Raw genomic sequence first — 22,469 nt, 5'->3', positions numbered from 1 at the left:
ATAATACAGGGTCTTATATTAATTTTTGCTCCAAAAGATTCACTAGAGCTGATGGTCCAGCTAGGTCTTATTTTTTGGGAAACACGGAAGTATCTGTGAAAGATCACCATTCATATCATCTTATGAGCTTTATTATATGATGATCATTTATCTAAAATCTGTATCCATATAATGCTATTTGAGCAACTTCACAATGAGGATGGTAGAGTCCAATCTTATTCCCTAGAGTCAAGTCTAGGTAATATGTTTTAACAATAAAATCTGTGGTTATTACATATAAGATATAACAGTTACCATGTAAATTCTGCCCCTATAGTATGGTGCTTACTGTAGTTAAGTCATATAAATATCGCAAATGATGTTCAGGTTAGAGCAGTTTGCCGCACATTTCTCAAACATTTCATTTTGCTGCTCTTTACTTTAAATCACTCCCCCCAAAATGCCCGTTCTCTATTTCTTCCTTTTCAATTCAGCCAGATGTCCTAACACCACATATGAAAGAACAGGGACAAAAAGCCAACCGACTCCATACACTGAAGTATTCAAAAAGAAACTTCTTAAATAGGGGTTTTAAAAAAATCTTAACTTTGTTAAAGTACACTTTAAGAGTTTTCTATATTTCCAAGAAAACTATGAAGAAGCTGCTTCAAGCACAATGACAATATATAGCAAAAAGAAACTTTTAAAAAATACTATTGGTCCTTCAACCTCCTGCCAGAGTCCCACACAATAGCAAATACTTCGGATGAGAAAAGCTCCAGTGGAGCAACACAAATACATTTGACACAGCTTCCACCCCTGTCATTATGCAGAGAGCCTGCGCTTATCCCTTTGTAAATTGGAGACTCTTTTAACCAGGAATCCCAGGATGAAACGGAACCATTTTCCTCACGGCAAAACAAATCCTTCTCCAGTGAATTTTGTTATTGTTTATTGTTACATGGTTATATCAGCACTAAACTGTATGAAAGCTTCAATTAGTTCTTGATGAATGATCCCATAAAAGCTTGTAGTTTCATTTCCCCTGCCACCAGATATTTCACTGAGTATTATTAAATAAAATATAATTAGGATAAGATGCAGGAAACTTAAAGAAGCTGTGCTCTCAGCTCAGCCTAAAATAGTCATCAGTGTAGTCGAATCACATTCGACGCACAGTATATATAAATTCCCATCGCTTGATCCTGGGGAGAACATAGAGGCACTAAATAGTCTTATGCACAATCTCTGTCCTTTAGTGAGGATAACAGCCTATCCTGAGGTGCTGAGTTCGGTGCTAAGTCAAAGAGTTGTTACTTCCACAGAGTGGCAAAAAGCACCTCTGCTAATCAGACATCTGCACAGTAGAATATATACACGCTATATGTTGCAAAGCACCTATTGCTTTGTTCCAGCAATAGGTGAGACCATCAGTTTTCCTTTTTCTCCTTAGCATAGGAACTCCAATTTTTAGCTAGGCATACTGACACTGAATAAAAAAGTTAACTTCTCTTTCTGCCTTGCATGTCACCATGTTGCAGCCAATGAAATGTAGAATTGGGGTGTGAGACTTCTGAGAAACCTGGTTAAAGGGAGCTGGCTCAGCTGAGGGTAGACGTTGAAAAAAACTTGCCACCTTTCTTCCTTCTTCTAACCTTCAATGCAGAACTGAAAACTGGAGCTTCAGCAGCTGCATTGGATCCGGATGTAATTTTAAGATGAAAATTATGTGGTAGAATATTAGTGCCGAACAATAGAAGTCTGAACTCCTGAAGACCTGGCGCTACCATCAAAGCCTTAAACTGTTATTCTATGGCTTAATTTATATATGATACTCTATTCTTTTGATTAAAACACTATTATAGGCAACAGAACCTAACTATAACTGTGCATTTATAGTTAGTGCATTGTTAATATATTTTTTAATAATAGAATATTACTACTGTGTGTTGGTCATTCTGTGAAGCATTTTAATGCATGATCACAGTCCATCTTTAAAACAAACATGTAAGTTAGCTACTGATATTATCTCCAGTCTACTGCGAGGGAACTAAATCACAAAGCCATTCAAAATGTAGCCTGGTTGGTGGTGGTGCGGGGGGGTGGGGGTGGGGTGGGTGGAGAAGAGAGAGACCAGAATTCATGCATTTAGTGTTTCTTTCTTTACACAAGGGAAAAAAACAAAGATCTCTGCCCTCATGGAGCAGATAGTCTGGGGCAGTCTCAAGAGTTCTTCACTATTAGGTGGATGCAAAGGTAATTGCAGTTTAAAAGGTTAAAAATAATTACAAAAATGCAATTACTTTTGCATCAACCTGATATAATCTTGAACAGAGGTTTACAAAGTCTGGTCTGTGGACACCCTTGGAACACAAGATACTTTCAGTGGGTACACAAGGTCAAACCTATTGTTGTAATAATACTAAGACATTACTTGATTTTTTTCATTGTGTTCACAATTGCACTAATGATACAAAAACAAATGGTGGATAAAACTGCTGGTAGTTTGAACCAAACCACTAAGAGTCATGAATTTCTTTCTACCACAGATCCACAGTTAATAAATAAATAGTTTAACTAATTAATTAAATAAAAAATTTCCTTGAGGAATGTCCTCGGTGAAACAGTAAAACTTTGTAATTTTACCAAGAATTGAAACCTGAGTATGCATCAATTTACTGCGTTTCCCCGAAAATAAGACCAGGTCTTATATTAAGTTTTACTCCAAAAGACGCATTAGGGCTTAGATTCAGGGGATGTCATCCTGAAAAATTATGCTAGAGCTTAGTTTCTGGTTAGGTCTTATTTTCGGGGACACATGGTAATATTCCATGTGATAAAATGGGAACTATTCAAAATGCATTTCTGCTCTATACTGAAGTGTGATGGTTATCTGGAGGGAATGCACCTGTGCAATTGAATCATAAGCTTTCATGGAATGTTGTTTTACTTGAAAAAATTTCTGACCAACTATGGTCATTTGGACATGGATATTTGGCAGATATTTTATTTAAAAATGATTGTGCTAAACCTGACAGAGGAATAAACCAACCCTATTGGCTGCCAGTGATAAAATTTGAACTTCACAATACTTAAGATGTTTCTGATGAAATTGGTGGTGATATTGACAAATGTGATGTTTTGATATTTGGAAAATCTGCATAACTCTGTGAAATAATGTTTTCTGAATAACAAATGTATGGTGTTACATACAAGCATGGGTTAAATAATGCATGGATAAAAAATCCATTTAAAGTGTATAATAGACTAATGAATTTTCATGTAAGAAAGTATGAAAAGTTTATTGACATGACTTCAGATTTCACACTGTAAAAAAAAAACATTTGGTGAGTTTTGGTATAGTATCAAAGAATACCTACAATTGTGTGTGATGAATACTAAATATCTGTGTGAGTCCGTATTTTTTCATGTACTTCAATCATAAAATGCATTGCAGCAAATAAAGATGCAGATATAAGAACTGACTATTACCTATTAATTTAGACATTCAAGAGATTTGAAAAGTATGAAAAATGTCATTCTCCTTTATTGTTTGGGAGTTATTTTTCATAAAAATGTTATCTATGTTAGCATGTAATGCGTTTTGTATTGTTATTTTTTAATTAATTATATTACAATATTTAATACCTTTTCTCAGTTTTAATTTCTAATATGTAGAAAGAGACAGATATAACCCACACAAAAAAAGTCATTATACCAGAAAGTTTGAGAACTGCTAGTCTAGCAAATAGCCCTTCATCTTCGTTAGCTGGACAATATTTCTGACACTGAAAGAGATCTTGTTCTATTGGTAAGTAATTCACTTTGAAACAGAAAACCAGGGCTCTTCAGTCAGGTTATTTTATCTCTATGGGACTCATAGCATCTCTCATGTGCTTGCCTCAAATCGTCCATTAAGCATGAAAGACTCAATAGCAGAAGAAATTTGTCAGTGAAAATGATGTGACCTGACTATGACCAAAAAAGGACACCAGATTCCTTTTATTTGGAATAAGAAAATTAAAGTTCAAAAGCATGTGGTTTTTGACATTGCAATTAAGCTAATACTGGGCAGCTCAAGGAATAGATGGAAATGTCCATGGCTAATTATTCTAAATGCTGCAACTGTTGTTTTCTCTAAATTCCCAAGAATCAGGTTGCTTGCTGCAACTTTTTAAAAACTGAATAAAATATATATATATATTATCTTCTGATTTTTTATTCCTTTTTTTTTTTTTAACAACAATAGAAATTTATTCTCTACAATTTTTGGGTTCAGAATTTCAAAATTAGTATCACCATACTGACATGAAGGTGTTGGCAGGGATGCTGCTCCCTCCAGAGTCTCTAGGGTAGACTCCCTTCCTCCCATCTTTCAGCTTCCTGTGGCTACTGGCATTCCCTGGTTTGTGGTCTCATCACTCCAGTCTCTGCCTTATTGGTTGCATTGCCCTCTCCTCTGCTGTTGTGTGAAATCTCCCTCTATAATGATACATGTGATTGCATTTAGGACCCGCCCAGCTCATCCATCATAATCATCCCATTTCAAGATTCTTAATCACATCTGTAGAGACCTTTTCAGTTTTTGCTGTATAGCATAATATTCACAGGTTCCAGGGATTGGACATTGATATCTGTAAAGAGGCCATTTTTCAGCCTACCTTCTGATTCTTATATCATGTTCCTCAAGACAAAACATATTTTCTGTAACCCAACTGAGGTTACCATTTAACAATTCAGTTTAATATAGTATTGTTTACTATTCAAGCATCTCCTTAAAATTAAGATGATGTTAGTCACCTAAACTTTAGTTTTTATATATTTAACATAAGAATAAGATTTACTTTTTAAGTATTGTGATATTTAAAAGTGATAGCAAGCAGCAAAATACCCAAAATACCTGGAACATACAGGTGCTTAACTATTTTGGTTTTCTTTTGATACTTTCATTTTCCTGGCCCCAGGAATTCCCCTAATAATCAAATGGCTCTCATCCACTGTGGTGGCCATGAAAGCTTGCTTCTCGGCTCTCTTACAACTGTGATTAAGTCTAATTGACCTTTGGCCTCAGGTTCCAACTCAGGCACAGTGTTTGGGCTGAACCTGTGCTTCCCACAGGTTGCTCACACTCAGTGACTGTCATGGCAAACATACTAAGACAGACCTGTTTCTGGGAAACAATTCTCAAGATTCTAGTGAGAAAAGAGTTGAGAGTTCAGAAAATCAGGTTGCTCAATATTACAGAGCTACAGAGCTGAGGATATTTAAGTGAATTTGTTACTAGGTAGAAGTTTGCCGTAGGATATGGAACTACACAGATCTGAGAAGTGGCTCCAGTTGTTTATGAATAAGACACAGAGAGTAACAAGCAGGAAAATGTAATATCAGTTAACCCAGAACTTTATAACCACAATTTCAACTCAGAAATTCAAATCCATTCTATTTTGTAAATGGTACCTTCTAACAATATGTGCAATTTAATTGGCAATAAAACCTTTGTCACATATTATACTGAGTTCTATTCTATAATATATTTCGGTCATCTTACACATATGCGGGCACTGTATTTTAGTCCTCTTTCAAATGTAAAACAGAATAAAACCTTGGGAGTGAAAGAAAAGAGGATTAAACTACTCACTTCCTGCTCCTGTTCCCCATAATCTTAAATTTAATATGCTGAATCAGCTTCCCCTATATTTTTAGAAATAGAATACTATAAATAGGATTCAAATCATATTTTCTATTATAAACTATACTTAGACTATATGTATAACAAAAATTAAATATATAAATAATAAATAATAAAACAGTTAATAATAAAATGTAAACATTATCCTAAACATTTTCTGTACTCTGTCCTAATATCTGTTAATTTCAGCAGCTTCTCTTAGACATTCAATTCATCAGTAATCATAATACTAACTTATATCTAAAGCACTTATAACCCAATCAAATTTCAAATGTAGTCAAAAAATATATTCTTTAGTTACATACAAATTTCTGGAGTAGAAAATAGTAGCAATTACATACTTGACAATGACGACTATGGTGATGATGGCCTAGTGTCCCTCCCTTTTCAGAGTTTTCCCTAATATTAACTCAGCCTCACAACATCTCTATCAGCACCTAATAAACCAGATTAAATTTTTTTCTTCAAGAGAAAAGCACAGCAGTCCAGATGCCTATTTTGTCATCAAAGAATTTGTTCTCTTGACTTACAGGTTCCTTCCATAGATCACAAATACAATGAAGTAAGGGAAAACTGCTCTTATACAACTCAGATGAATAAGGTTCTGTTCAACATCCATATATTATTTTCCCAGATTCTTGAGTTAGAGTGAAAGGAATATAGATACTAATCTTTTGATACTGATATCATTTTCTTGATAACTAGATCTTACCATATTTTACTTATCAGTTAAAATTGTTCAGGTCAAATGGGAACATTTCAAAAGTAGATTGTGTGTAAAGATTTCAGTTCTTCTTAAATTGATCTATAGATTCAGTGCAGTCTCAATCAAAATCCCCAGCAAGTAACAGTGTAGATATCAACAAAGTAATACTATATATTATATGGAAAGGCAAAAGACTCGGAAAAGCCAACACAGTATGAAGGAGGAAAAAAGTTGGAGGACTGAAACTATCTAACTTCAAGATTTATAAGAAAGCTACAGTAATCAAGACAGTATGCTGTTGTCAAAAGGACAGACAAATAAATCAGTGGAACAGAATAGAAAGCCCAGAAATAGGTCCACATAAATATTGCCGACTATATTTTGACAAAGAAAAAGATAATTCAATGGGGGAAATATAATTTTTTTCAATAACTAGTGTGTGAATAACTGGACCTCCATATGCAGAAAACAAACCAAAAAACAAACAAAAAAAAAAATGTAGACGTTACACTTTTTAAAAACATTAACTCAAAATGGATCATGAACTTAAGCGCAAAATGCAAAACCATAAAACTCTTATAAAATAACACAAAGAAAATCTAGATGATCTTGAGTATGGCAATGGATTTTTCCATATGACACCAAAAGCATGATCCATGGAATAAAGAATTGAGAAACTGGACTTCATTAAAATAAATAAATAAATAAATAAATAGTCTGCTCTACAAAAGGTACTGTCAAAAGAATGGAAACAAAACAAAACAAAACAACAACAAAAAACCATAGATTAGGAGAAATATTTGCAAAAGATATTTCTGATAAAAGACTGTTAAAAAAATGTACAAAGAGCACTTTAAACTCAACAATAAGAAAACAAAAAACCCAGTTAAACAGTGGGCCACGGGCCTGAAGAGACTCCACATCAAAGAAGATACACAAATGCAAATAAGCATAATAAAATATGCTCCACATCATATGTTACCATGGAAATGCAAATTAAAATAACAAGATACTACTACACATCTATTGGAATGGTCAAATGTCATACACTGACAGCACCAAATGCTGATGAGGATGTGGAGTAACGGGAACTCTCATTCATTGCTGGTGGGAATGCAAACTGATATAGAACTACCTTAGAAGTTAGTGTGGTAGTTTCTTACCAAACTGACTGTACTTTTACCATACTGTTCAGCAATTGCACTCCTTCATGTTTACCCAAAGGAGTTGAAAATTTATGTCCTATATATGGATGTTTATGGCAGCATTATTCATAATTACCAAAACTTGTAAGCAACTAAGTTGCCTTTCATTAGATGAATAGACAAACTGTAGTACATCCAGATAATGGAATATTATTCAGTGCCAAAAAAGAAATGAGCCATCAAACCATGAAGAGACATGGGGAAAACTTAAATGCCTATTACTAATTGAAAGAAGCCAATTTGTAAAGGTACTGTAAGATTCTAACGATGTAACATTCTGAAAAAGGCAAAACTATGGGGACAGTATAAAGATCAGTGGTTGCTAGGGATTGGGGTGAGGGAGTGATGAATAGGTGGGTCACAGAGGATTTTTAGGGCAGGTAACTACTCTGTATGATACTACATTTATCAATACATACCATTCACATTTGACCAATCCCAAAGAATGCACAACACCAAAAGTGGATCATAATGCAAACTATGAACTTTTGGTGATAATGATAAGTCAATGCAGGTCCATCAATTGTAACAAAAATACCACTCGGGTGAAGGATGTTGATAGTTGGGGAGACTGTGCATGTGTGGAGGCACTAAGTATATTAAATTTCTTTGTACTTTGTGCGCAATTTTGTTGTGAACCTAAAACTGTTCTTTGAAAAAGTCTTTTTTTTTTTTTAAGTAGATTGCATACTCTTGGCATAACATTTTAAAATTATAATCTGAGAGTTGGGTACTAGAGGCAGTATTTTGTAGAGCTTTGAGAGTTTTCCTTCAGAGTCTTTAAAATGCTATTGGGCTTCTACTTTAAAGGACTTCATTTTGCTAAAGGATGACATGTTTCCCACTTTGAAGATGCTGACATATTTTAATGGTTCTGTCTTTGAAGAAATGAATATCTGTGAGAGTCCCTAACGAGAAAATTTCCTATACAGGGAGAATAGGAAAAGTCCTGTTGAAATTATTTACCAGATTACAGTTTTAACCCTGGAGACAGTCTAATCCCTGACAGGGTTATTATCTTTTGAAAATATTAATATGTTTAGAAAAGGTTCTACTTCTGAAGAATTCTTATTGCTGGAAGGAGGCTATCTTTACATTTTTAGCAAGTTGTTTTCAAGAATGTTCTGTAGCAGAAGATGACTTCACTGGGACAACATTAAAGTAAAAAGTAATTACTTCTATCAGCATTTCCTTATAGAATTCCACGATAATCAAAATAGACCTAGTATCTCCTGAAGCATGTTAATCAACATTTTCATTCATTACATTAAAATGTTAAATGAAATACATTGAACTTAAAATGATGTATATACCTTTATTGGTCATCTTTTATATGTTGGTAGTTTAAATACATAAAAGATATTGACATAAGCAATGATAAATACTATGTTTAGTACTGCTCTACTAATGAAAGGAAAGCATGCTGTTTATCAGTTGTCCTTTTTCATTCCATTTCTGACACCACACATTTCCAAAGACAATACAGATATTCCTCTTTTGGAGAATTCACATGAGTAAACTAAAAGGTGAAAGGAACAAAGGAGTTGTAATTATAAAAATTTTAATGATTTTCACTAAGAAAAGAAAAATGAAATGAGAGAGGGGGAAAAGAAATGTAAAGAAATAAGTTAGGTAACTATGAAAGTCTCATCTCACTTACTTCCCTGTAGGGTGTGAAACACAATGAGGAGAGAGCTACAAAATAGGAGAGAAAAGAATAATGGATTTAATAATGAATTTAGTTCTACTAAAAGCAGTCAACCGAAACCCAATGGTTGCTTTCAGTCAAGTTTCAAAAAATTTTTGTTTCGTTTTTTTTATTTACCCCATGTTTATATGAGAAACTATCTAATGTGAAAATGTTTTATAAGCAATTCGAAATTCTCAAGAAGAGATATTCTAGGTGTACGTGCATAAAAACAGTGTAAAATTATAATAAACTGTTTTGTGTTTTACAAAAAACAGTGTAAAATTACAATAAAATTACAAAAATAAAATTACAAAAAATTACAACAAGTAAAATTTGATGTTATTCAATGGCTTTGCCTAGCCGGAAAGGCATTTAGTGTATAATTTGCCTCCAGACTATTTGTGATTGTATGTCATCCAATCACTTTATACAGTCTCCAGCTAAACCGCAGCCCTTATTATCGTGAGCATACCTCTATTTATTTTTCTCTCCCTCTCCTAGAACATACAGCCAAATTCTATCCTAGCTTTAAGGATTATTTTAGTTCATTCAGGTTCCTATAAAAAAATACCAGAGACTGGGAGATTATAAGCAACAGAACTTTATTTCTAACAGTTTTGGAGGCTGGAAATTTCAAGATCAAGGGGCTGGCATATTGGGTGTTTGGTGAGAACCCACCAGCATTCATAGATGGTGTCTTTTCTCTGTGCTCTCACATAGAAGGTGAAAACCAGCTGTCTGTGATATCTTTCATAAGGGCACTAATCCATTCATGAGGACTCCACCATTAAGACATAACCTCTCCCAAAGGCCACACCTCCTGAGATTATAATACTGGACATTAGGTTTTAACCTACGCACTTGGGGAGGACACAAGCTTTCTATCTATAACAAGGATCAAGCCAGGTCCCACTTCTTCCTTAAAGCCATCAATGGTGTCAGAGCCGACTTGCGTATCCTTTGGTCAAGGTCTAATGTTGAGTTAATTGCAGAAAGAGGTAGACACAGACCCAGGTCTATACAGTTGACCCTTGAACAACACAGGTTTAAACTGCATAGGTCCACTATAAAAATATATAAAAATTTAAATAAAAACATAAAATACGTATTTTATAAAAATATAAATAAATACTGCAAAGGTATTTTCTCTTCCTTATGGTTTTCTTAATAGCATTTTCTTTTCTCTAGCTTCTTTTATTATAACATTACAGTATATAATACATATAACATACAAAATATGTGTTAATCAACTGCTATGTTATCATTAAGGCTTCTGGTCAACAGTAGGCTATTATTAATAATTATGTTTTGGGGATGTCAAAAGTTATACACGAATTTTTGACTGTGTAGGGGAGTCAGTGCCCCTAAACCCCTGCATTATTCAAGGTCACCTGTGCATGATATGATTTTGTATTTGATCTTAATATTTTAATGCAGAAAATCCTTGTTCACGTAATATGTTGCGCAGGGTGAGATTTATTAGTGGCTTTAGTGTTTTGCTAGCTCAAGAGAACCAAATCTCATACTTAACCATAATACTACCAATTTTAACAAAGTATTGTTCAATGACTCTTTAAAGTTGCATTTTTCCTTGAATAAAATGTTCATATTGTTGTTATTAAAGTGTATATTAGATATCCAATCTAGTTATTGCTAGACATTAGGATGAGGAATAAAATTTTCATTGTGTATTCATTACTTTACTGCTATTTTTAAAACATGGTACATATACAGATGGATCTACATATTGTTATCTGTTATTTAACTGAATGTGATTCTATTAACACAGAGCAGCCTTCTCTGATCCAGAGGTTTGCACTCCATAAGCATATTTGGATTCAATTTCCCCTAACATGCCTTCATTTGCATCAATGCAGAATTTGTTCATATAGCGAACCATGACTTCGTATGAAAAAAAAATGCAAATTACAAATGCAATCTGGGTGCTAAAATTTCATGGCAGAACTTGGTGTTCAATCAGACAATCTAAAACATGATTAATTACTATTTTTAGGTTATCATTTGAATGAAAACACAAAGTGAAATGAAATTCTGATACAGAATTTCTGACCACAGTAGAATAACTGCTTTATGCATAGTATACATATATGCAATAAATAGTTGATGACTGATTCATCAATATGTATATGTGTATACTGCATTGGAAGAAGATTGTGAATGGATATAAAATAATTAGATTCATGATTCTGCCCTTTTAAGGACCTTAAAATACAATGATAAAGGTAAAATTAAAACTAGTTAAAAATATGAGAGTAGTTAAAAAATATGTAGTTAAAATATTATATTAAGACTCTACATTCTCAAGTTATTTTCAAGCATGTAATATTGTTTTCAAAAAAATGTTAAGAAGAAAGGAAAAACAAACAACTTCTGAAAACTTCTGGAATCTTCATTGTAAATAGCTCTTGTTAAGGTCAGCAACGCTCTCAGTCACTGAAGACAGACAATTTCAGTGCAAATTTTAATAGTGTCTGATGCTATTTATCTTCCTTCCTTAAAAATCTTTCTTCTGCTTTTTTTATTTTCCCTCACATATTTTATGGCCTCTCTTCATTGTCCCTTTTCTAAGATCACTCCCCCTATCCAGCTGTAAGTTGTAGCTCTTCACAACTTGGTTCTATGCTTCTTTTTATTATTTTATATTTTCTTCCATAGCACACATGCACATGCAATCAATTAACATTTTACCTCATTTTACCATTCTAGATCTCACATGGTTTCTACCTAGTATGAAAGGCAGAAAACTTTGAGTCATCATAGAAACTTCCTATCCTATAATTCATATTTCAAATCCATCAAAGAATCCTACCATTTTGTGCCCTAAATAGTTTTGAATCACATCACCTTAGTCCACCATCTTAGTTGCACAACTAACCCATCCATATTCACTCTGATCTCAAAGCCATCTTCTAGTGTGTAAATCTTACCCTGTTACTTTTCAGTTAAAGGACTTCAATGGTTTCCCAATGTTCCTAGGATTAAAAACTAATCTGATTAATATGGCCTACAAGGCTAGATGTACTGAAATTTCTCCCTACCTCTCCAGACTTATTTCACAAAAGCCCACTGTCAACTCTTCGTTTCTATGTCTACTGGCTCTGGTTTAGTACCTTCAGTTCATTTGTGTCCATCTCTCTCCTCCAATGGCCTAAATTTCTTGGATGTGAACTTCAAATAGTTTTGTGGGGGTGGGTGGGGGATATGTTTTCTGGAAATGGAAAAGCCTAGATTTAAATCCCAGATTTATTTTTTATTAGTACTGTGACCTCTGGATATAATGTAAACTTTTTCAACCTTATGTAAAGCTTCCTCCTCTGTGAAAATAAATAATATTTCCCTAACAAATGTGTTGTGAGGATTAATGTCATTCTACATTTCTTACTTCTTATTTCTGACTTAAAGTGGTATTATACTGACTTATCTTCTAGCTCCCTAGGTACCTAAGCATAGCAGGTATTTAATCAATGAATATAAAGAGAAAGAAAGAGGAACTAGAAAAAAAGAAAAAGAAAAAAAGGGAGAGGAGGGGAGGGGGACAGGGAGGGGAAGGGAGGGGAAGGGCAAGAGAAAAGGAAAGCTAAGGGAAGGAAAATGGGAAGAAAGCTGAGAACTTCTCCTTTCCGGTTTCCAATTTCTTTGCAAACAACAAATCACTGATTTTAATGAACTGTTCACAAAATGCATTAAGAAAAATATAGTTGATAAGATAAAAAGTACCAAGTGGAGAGGATGGAAGAGTATCATTCTAATACAGTAAGAAGAAAGGAAACATTGTAGATGTGTGAGAGATTATTTTGGTCTTTGTACCTAAAATAGTTTGGAGCATGAAAAGCATGAGTGAGGAGACCAGATGTGGAGGAATAATAGACCTGGAACTGTGTTCACTGTGGTTATGAGACCAAAAATGGGGAGATGAGCATAGAAACATTATAGGGGAAATTGCTAAATATTATTTATAGGATGACTGTGGGGGATCATATTGAGTAAACAGTTCAAGTAACTACTGAATACCATCCCACAAGCATATTTTCCTCTTTTTCACATTTAGGCCTCTGCTTATGTTGCATAGTCTAGCCAGTTGAGAAAGTAGGGATGAGGTAATAAGAATTGTGGAATGGTGAATGAATGATTGTTTCAGAGTGGAAGATATCTATATATTTATATCGCTATATATCTCTATATAGAGATATCTCTATATAAATATCTATATATAGATATATGTATATATAGTATATATAGTTATCTATATAGATATCTACCTATATATATGACATCTATATAATATCTGTATCTCTATATCTATGTCTATACCTATATATCTATATATCATATATCTATGTATATCTATATCTATATAGATATAGATATACATAGATATATGATATAACACATTTGGCTGATTTCTAAGGACAGGTGAGCTCAATGCAGCAGTGAAGATTTGACTAGGCCAGAGATGGGAATAAGCTTTGGAAACAAGCTATACGTACTTGCTAGTTGAAATCACTTCAAGATCCTTGACAAGTAACTTTGTCAATAACCAGATGGCCTAGCAATAATTATCTCAAAGAAATGGAGGTGTGGCTGTGAGGGAAGGCAAGAGTAAGGGCCTTGAAGGGAAGGGATGATAAAAAAAAAGAAACAAGGAAAATCAAGAAGAGAGAAAATGATTATGAAATTCTGGGTCAGGGTGAGGTTTGTGTAACAAATGCCCAATTCCTGTAAGGTTAGAGATGCTTTAGTTCTTAATTCCATAATGGGGGTCAGACGAGGGAAACACATGTGCCAGTCTGGTCCCTGGTAGTTCTTACTCTCTGACCTGGGAGAATAAGTAACTTGAATGGAGGAAAATACAGTACTCAACTTCAAAGATTTTTAGATGTTGAAATCCCACAGGGAAGATAGGATAAACTTATGTAAAAGGAACTTGAGAATGCTTAATATACCTTATAGGGTGAAGAGAGATGTAAGTTCACCTACTGGTCCATATCATTAAAGCATATATGGCAATTCTGCCTCAAAGAGTTTCTAAAATCTTACCCAAACTGAAGGTCTTCTATTCGAGTGAATATGTATTTTTTACTTGATTATATTATCTCTTTTATTCTCCTTAGAACAAATCTGAATTGGATACTTGAAGTTCTTATAAATAACATGCTTTATTTTAAGTTAATTGGCTTTAAATAGCAAATAGTGGCTTAGTTCAGTGCTAATAGTCATATATTTGCATAGAAACAAAATGCATACATTGCATTTAATGGTCCCCCAGTAAGAAAACATGGAATAAAGGAATATATGAGTGCAATACAACCTATTTAACAATTTTCAACCAAATTGTATTTGCTTTGACTTTTTTAGGGGATGATTCTCTAAGGACAATCATGTAAGAAGCAACATGAATGGTCACTAAGGCTATTTTTGTTCTGTGTTTCAAGCCCAAAATAAACCAAGCAAATAGAGTAAGATGCTGAAAAAAATAAGTATTCTACCCTGATTAATGGATGCTATAGATATCTTTCTGCTCTGTCTGCTTGGTTAGCTTTGTTTCAAGTGTGATACAGATCTCATGCTGCACGGCAGATCCAGAAATAGTCCATGTTCCTTTAAATTCAGGCAATGCATCATATTCTATTACACTGTGTCACATCAGTCTATGTTGGTAAAGCATGAGTTATGTGGATATGGACCAGTAGGTGAACTGGTTCCAATAAATGGATGATTTGAAGATGAAGTAAAATATTCTTATAAAAGATATTTTTTAAATAGAATAAAAATATACATAAGAAGGACACTATTTCTTATTTACTTACAAAATCAACCTTCCACATAATCTTTCCAAAAACTCTGGAAAATGCATCTGGACCACATGCATTTGTATGATCTGGCTCTTAGATAAAAGTTTTTCCTATGTCAAATTTCACCATTGTTTTGTCGTGTGTTTTTTTTTTTTTTTCAGATATTAGTTTTGGAAAAGATAAATAACCCATCAGATTTTCTCTTCATACCATATATATCTAACACAATAATAATGGGAGACATTAAAATGGAGACCAAAGAAAAGTCTTTCAAAGATAAAAAATTATGTTTGTCATAAAATAAATATTATTTTCATGGGGTCCTAAGGAAGGGTATGTGACCAAGGCAGTGAGAAAGTTAAATGCTATATCATTACTGTTAGGATAATTATTATTAATTAATACTTATTGTGATCTGCTACATATTACAGAGTTTTAAGATGTATGTAGTTTTAAGATATACATAGTTCCAAACAAGAGAAGATACAAAATAAATTAAAAACGAATTTGAGAATAATAGGAGGGAACAATTAAGAAAAGACTATATGTCAATTTAGATATGTTGCAAATCTGAAGTTCTCCATTACTGATATCTGTTGGTAGAATGGTTAACGGAGTATGAAAAGCATTCCATAAATAAAGTTGAGAAGAAACTGAGGAAGAAAAGGTAGTAAAGGAAGCGGGTAAAACACAAACAAACAAAAACATACTCCTGAAATTTTGGTAAATTATTATTATAAACTGTGTTAGTAGTGGATTATTCATGAGATGTTTACAACAGCCTTCTTTAAGGACCCATATATACTTAAACTGCTGCTATAGGGCCTTGTGCAGTCCTACTTCTCTACTGACTTTTGCAATTTAATTTCTCTTTTCCAAAGACCACTTTATTCACCACATATTTACAGGACATCTACTATTGTAGAAGACAGAGCTAAGGATTACTGGTGGTATCCAGGACTTTGTAGTGTCATCTATGCACCCCTAAGAGAGTCTTCTTTTTTCTTTCTCAGTTGATATTCTGAATTTGTGATCTCCTTGGAAATATAATTAAGCATAATAACCAACCCTGAGTCAGAGTCTGGGGACCATCTTAGAGTAGCATATATTGATTTTTAGTAAATAGGCTTTGTGATTGTCGCAACTGTTTTGCAGCTTTGGGCAGCCCATCTCTGGATTTACAGCTATTTTCAGAAAGTTGAAAAACAAGAAGTCAGATATTGGGATAAGTGAAGATTCATAAGCATGGATCCCATGAATAGACTATAAATATAATTAATCTTTATGTCTTTTCTAGAGTGTATGGAGAACCAAATTTTCAGAAAGTGAGCAATGAACTTAAATTCAAAGATTTTTCCATTTATTAATAATTGTAACCAAATATAATACCTTCAGTTTTATAGCTCCTGAGATTGTTTTTAATCTGTATTATATAGCCAAACAGTGATTGTATTTAAATGGTCAATTCAGAATAATATCTTAAATTATTTTCTATTGGTTTTAAGTAAACTTATTTTTTCTGTGCTTTCTAAGATGCTTATGGGTAAAGACCCTGAGGTAGCTAAACTTTCTCTGTATGATCAACAGTGGATACTGGGATAGTAGAGACATGGTAAATGTTAACAATTATTGAACCAAATACTCTAATGCAATGCATTATTTTAAAGAAAACAATAAAAAGAAGCATACTTTGGTCTAATAACTTAAGTAGACCTTTAAATTTAAATATATAGATTTTTTTCATAATCTGAACATTTTAACATTCAACTCACAGGAGGTGATCAAAGATATTTTGGTTAATAGATTTTACTTCAAAGAAGCGAAGCAACGGGATTCCTACACTTATTGAATGCACAGTGTATACCTGGCATAGAGGACCACAGTACAGAGTTTAAGAACCCAGACTCCTGGTCTGATTACCAGTTCTGTCACTTACTAGCAGATAAATTAATTAAACTCTGTGCCTCAGTTTCCCCAATCATTCGAATTATTAATGTAATGTGTATCCCATAAAATTCTTGTGAGGTTTAGATATGTGAATATATGCAAATAGTGTCCACACAGACAAGTGCTTAAAAATCTTGAGCTACTGTTACTATATGTATTAGCTCATGTATTCATTATAACAATACTTTGAGATTGGTGTCATGCTCATTTTTGTTTTTTGGAAAAGAAAACCAAAATACAAACACATATCATTTGTATATCTCAGAATTCCTATAATTAAGGCCTGTACTTGGCTGTTACAATGCATCACTGTGGCCAAACCATGAATATTTAAGCAATATCTCTGTTTTTTTGTCTTTGTATTGTTCAAGGTTCTAAATTAAGGGACCTGTCAAAATAACTAAATTATGGTTTATCCATTACTTCCAACCATAGCTTAACACTAATCAACTTTGAATGTTAGGAGGAAAATAATGAAAAGAAGATTTAAAAACATGATAATAGGCTAGAAGACTTTGATCAAATAGGCTTGTCCCCACTCTAAAATGGTCAGGCAGAATTAAAGTTAAAGAAAGAAAGGGGAGCATGGCTTTTTTTAAATCTCCTGGTCATCTTCCTAATCTCACTTCTGTCGTTTCCATTGTTTTTACTGTGACTTCTCATGTGATATTTGCTAAATCACTCCCTACCTCTATTTTCCAGTACACATTAATTTCTGATTCCATACATTGTATTCATTTGCATCATAATCTTAATGAGCTAACACAAGGTGCATGAAGGTTCTGTGTACAATAAAAAAATAAACCTCTTCAAAATTGCTTTTTTACTCTGTTGATCAACATTCCTGTCAGTTACAATTGCACATCCATGCATGTTGGGTGAGCAACTGTCTCCTGGTTTGCTTCCTTGTCAAATTTACAGATTATTACGCATAACTTTTCACCCTGAATCTGCACTCTACAAGACACAGGTAAGAAAGCACACAGCCAAGTGCAACATTCTTTCTTGAGAGAGTGAACATGCTGTGCAAATTCATGCTGTGAATCTGCAAAGCTTCTTGAGCCTATGAACAGGTGTGAAAAATGTTACGGCAATCTACAAAAGCATATTTTTAGACAAACTACTATTGTATTATTTAGGAACCGATGAAATTGTTTACCCACAGAAGAGCAGTTTATAATACTGATTTTTTAATATGAGGATATAACTTTGAGAATGTAAATTTAAAAACAGTTCCCATTAGACAATTCACAGGTAAATAATTAAAAAGTCAAAATCAAAATACCAACAATAGCCACATATTTTATACATAAGAAAAGATCTGTTTTCTCCAGTTTGCATCACAAAAAGAAATATTTCTTTGCAAAAGCTGAGAAGAGTAGAATCCAGATCCTGAATATTTAATAGAAAATAAAATGATATTTATTTTTAAGTGCATTCTGCATTCAACACAACTGCATACTCACAACAAATCTATTGCATTGCCCTGACATAGTTACTGCAAAGGTTTTTCCTTTGCTGTCCCAAGGGCCCAATTGATTTATCTGCCAGAAGCCTAAAGCCCCAAAATAAGATAGCTTTGAGTTTACAGAGGTCATTTTTCATTGTCTAAATAAAAATTTCTAAACAAAAATCTCTCATCCTGTTAACCGCAGGGTCCTTATCTCCCCAGAGGCTAAAGCAACCTGAAAGAAGCCATTTCAATTCTTTCATGAAGAAAGATAAAAGCAAGTTTTCGATTAGAAAGCCCAGCAAAGCCTTCTTATTAAATGTTGGTAACAGTAACTAGTTGAAAAGGCAAAACTGTCCTAGAATGGGGCGGGGGAAAGCGGGAAATTATTATGCATGAGACAAACCTTATACAGGCACTGGAAAGACAATCAGAGACAGTGACATTCCAGGAGTCAAAAGGAAGTTTATGAATCCTCGTAACTCTGTACAGTTGTTCTACCGGGTCCTTAATAAACTGCCTCGTATTATCAAGCATGTTCTCTTAATTGTGTGCACTACTTGTATCAACTAACATTACCTACATGCCACAGTAATTATGCATTCAGGTCCATCTTCTCTGATCTGTCATCATTCAAAGTGCTTATGCTGCACAGGCAGAGGTAGAATGTGGCATGCTATCCGAGCTTCAGAATCATAGATTTTGTGAGACCAAGCTAAAAGGAAATTATCAAAAGTGATTTCATAGACTGAGTTTTGATAAAGAAGATAAACACAGACACTAATGGTGATGCCCTGGGAAATAAACCAGAACTGTGGATGAAAAGGAGGATTTTGCAATTTGGAGAAACCTGGTATAAGTGAAGGAGAAGAAGCAACATGGCTCATATTTTAACTTAATTCGTTCAGTACAACGTAATAGAAAAAAATGAAATAATCGTGGGGTATGTTTACACTAAAACATAAACTAGTTTACCTACCAGTTAAAGTGTCAGGGTACCATTTCTCACATCTCTGAAAAACAAAAAAGACCAGGGATGAGGGTGGGGGTTACTTAATTCAGTAAGAATAATTATTTTAAATCTCTTTTCTCAGTTTGTGCACTAAATGTTTATCCTATTAATATTTTAGATTTTTATTAATTTTAAATTCTGATGTAAAGAAAGATACCCCCAGACAAGAATAAACACTCAGACACAGTCTATAAAAAGAATGGCTTACTTTGTCTGCCCACTCCCATCCTTAAGGCAGTGCTTACAAATGAATATAGTAACTTTATTCGACTGAGTCAGGTACATATTCAGAAAAGCATCTGAAAGTGCTCTTTATTATGTACTTCATAAAGAAAAAACTCCCCTCTGTTCCCTCAAGAAAAGATGAAAATAAAATTCCATTCCATTAATTGTAAAATTTAATTGTCACAAACTGGAGGTTACCCAATAAGCCACTGTCAGAAAGAATGGCTTCATATTAAATATTTTAGTACTGAAATTATTGTATCTGATTTGGATTATCTAAATTTTCTAGTAGCTTATTCTGCAGAGAATTCATTCTAGGGGATTCAGTGGAAGTCACGTTGGTCAAAACCAGATAAAGCATGAGAATATAACTAAGGGCTTGTGTGTGTGTGCGTGTGTGTGTGTGTGTGTGTGTGTGTGTGTGTGTGTGTACTATAGGTAGGTGGTAGTACCTGCCATGAACGTTTCTTAGCCAAAATCATCTTGACTATTTTCTGTGGGGCAGAAGAACTTTAAAGATTAATTTATCACTGGTTTTTGGTGTTACAAGAGACCCAATACTGCCTCATAAGAAAAGATGTGTCCATGAGGCCACCTTTAGGCAAAGTGTGACGGTTTTCTACCTCGCGATGAGTCTTCATTATATACCTCAAGTATACCTGATAGGGTATTGAACACATACCAGTTTTACTGTTTCCTAGACATATGGATCTGCCCAGAAAAACAAAAATTTTCCTCCCTGGGCCTCCATCAGAGAGTAGAATATTGATCTGCCAGACCTTGTATGTACATGAAAATCCAACTGAGGGAACTATGATGCTTGGGGGAAAACTGAAAGATATTTCCTCCCCCATAAATTAAAAAATATGCTTTGAATCATAATTTCCCATTAGAGAGAATCATATATGGCTTCTATTGGCCCCACACATAATTGATACCATTGAGTTGTTAAAGGATGCTTCTCACTCACTCCATAGAAGGATGCATACAAAAATAACTCTATAAAATTCCTAATTGTGGTTCATGTAGCAAGGTTGCAGAAGACATTATCCTGTGCATTACACAGTGTTCCCCATGTCAAGACCACATAAGAAACGTTATTTAGAAGTCAGTGCAAATATATATATATATATATATATATATATATATATATATATATATATATATCGCTATGCTTCCCGAGAAACTTAGAGCTTATCTTTGTAAGTTTTAGCTAACTAATTTTGTCTGCTTTCTTCTTGTTTTTTCTTTTATTGCAATTATAAGTCATTTCTAATATTTTGGGAAACAAAGTATGGCATAAATAATAAAAGGAATGGCTAAAGTGATTGAATACACATTACAAAAGTCCTACAAATTAAAAGGAACACCTGACACACATTGGCTTGAGTAACAGAGTCAGGTAAATCACATGGAGAAGTCTGGCTGGAGGTGGTGCATGTCTAGTGGAGCTGCTCAGCAAGGTCGGCAGGGAGGAACTGTTCCATCTCTCTGCACTGCGGTCATGAGACTGTCACTTTTTCCTGTGCTTTTTGACTCTTAGTTATAAGACTAAGACCACTATTTAAAATAATAAAACCATATTCAAAAATAAGAGAAGGAAGCAAGAACAGTACCAGCTATACTTATGTCAGAAACAAACTGCAACCAGATGCCCCAACAGACTTTTCCTCATGCCTTATTGGATATGAAAGAACACAGGAACATCTCTTGCTGTAAGGGAGGCTTTCTGGGACTCGCAGTGGGGGTGGCAAGAGGAAGGGTATTTGTACACGGCAAGTAGATTATCCAAAAGCAGAGCTCTCCCACAGTGATGAAGAAACTTCCAAAAAGGTTACTAAATACTCACTAAGTTCAGAAAATAATAAAGTACTATACTGAATATTACAGTACCATAAAATGGCTGGAAAAGTTGGAGTTTTGTCTTCATAATCTGGAGGGTTACTTTTTAAACGTGTTATTTGTGATGGCATTGTACAGTCATTACCTGAGATTTCAAGGCTCAGAATAAACTTTGTGTGAAGTTCAATCTTATGATAGTGAATGTAAACCACACATCAAATAGATTTCTTAATAATGTCAGATTTCTTTAGCCAACTTCTTGTCAGACTTGATAGGTCATCATTATTTTTACCTTGTATTATGGGTAAAAAAGAATAAAATGTCAATTCTGCCTATATCTTTTTTGCACAATGTTCTTGCTTTCTTTATCAGTATTATATTAGATTTTTGTTTTCTTTGAAAAATATTTTCAATTCACACATTCCTTTTACAAAGGCGTGTGTAGTTTAAATGAGTAATGCAGTCCATAAGTCTACTTACCTAGGTACATGAAAACTATAATATTTGACATTAAGTTTAGTACATCAGACAGAGTTCAAAAGGTTTTATTCACATTTTCTTGTTTTATCATCAAAACAGCCAAACAAGGTAGGTACTATTAGTCCATTTTATGGATGAAAAAAGTGAGGCTTACTGAAGGTTTAAAGGCTACGTAGGTAGTAAACTGCTGGGCTTGAATGGAAAACCAGATTGATTGGATCCCTAAGCCTCCTTTCTTAATCACACTACCAATAAATCAGTTAACTGAGTAATCAATCAAAATTTAACCAAGCACAGCCATCAATGACATTTTAAGACACAGTCACAGTCTAAGAAAAAAAAAATTTAAAAATGAAGAAAAAAACACAATAAAATGTTACAAATTTATTTACAATAAACCTCTGAAAATTCTATTGAATTTTACATTTGTA

At 33.8% G+C, this 22,469-nt stretch overlaps 1 long non-coding RNA gene across 5 annotated transcripts in view; it reads right to left on the bottom strand.

Annotated features, from left to right (window-relative positions):
• The window catches only part of LOC109453591 (uncharacterized), an 878,050-nt gene that overhangs the window by 434,599 nt on the left and 420,982 nt on the right, over positions 1 to 22,469 (bottom strand). For 3 of the 5 annotated variants that reach the window (XR_012496688.1, XR_012496690.1, XR_012496689.1), the window contains one exon: positions 19,459 to 19,492. The exons of the other annotated variants lie outside the window; for them this stretch is intronic. This is a non-coding gene — a long non-coding RNA (uncharacterized LOC109453591). The remainder of the gene's footprint in view (positions 1 to 19,458; positions 19,493 to 22,469) is intronic. 5 annotated transcript variants of the gene reach the window in all.

The sequence above is a fragment of the Rhinolophus sinicus genome, linkage group LG05, assembly GCF_036562045.2.
Source record: "Rhinolophus sinicus isolate RSC01 linkage group LG05, ASM3656204v1, whole genome shotgun sequence".
Lineage (NCBI taxonomy): Eukaryota > Metazoa > Chordata > Mammalia > Chiroptera > Rhinolophidae > Rhinolophus > Rhinolophus sinicus.
The sequence above is the reverse complement of the archived record's forward strand: the minus strand, read 5'-3'. Positions and strand labels throughout refer to the sequence as shown.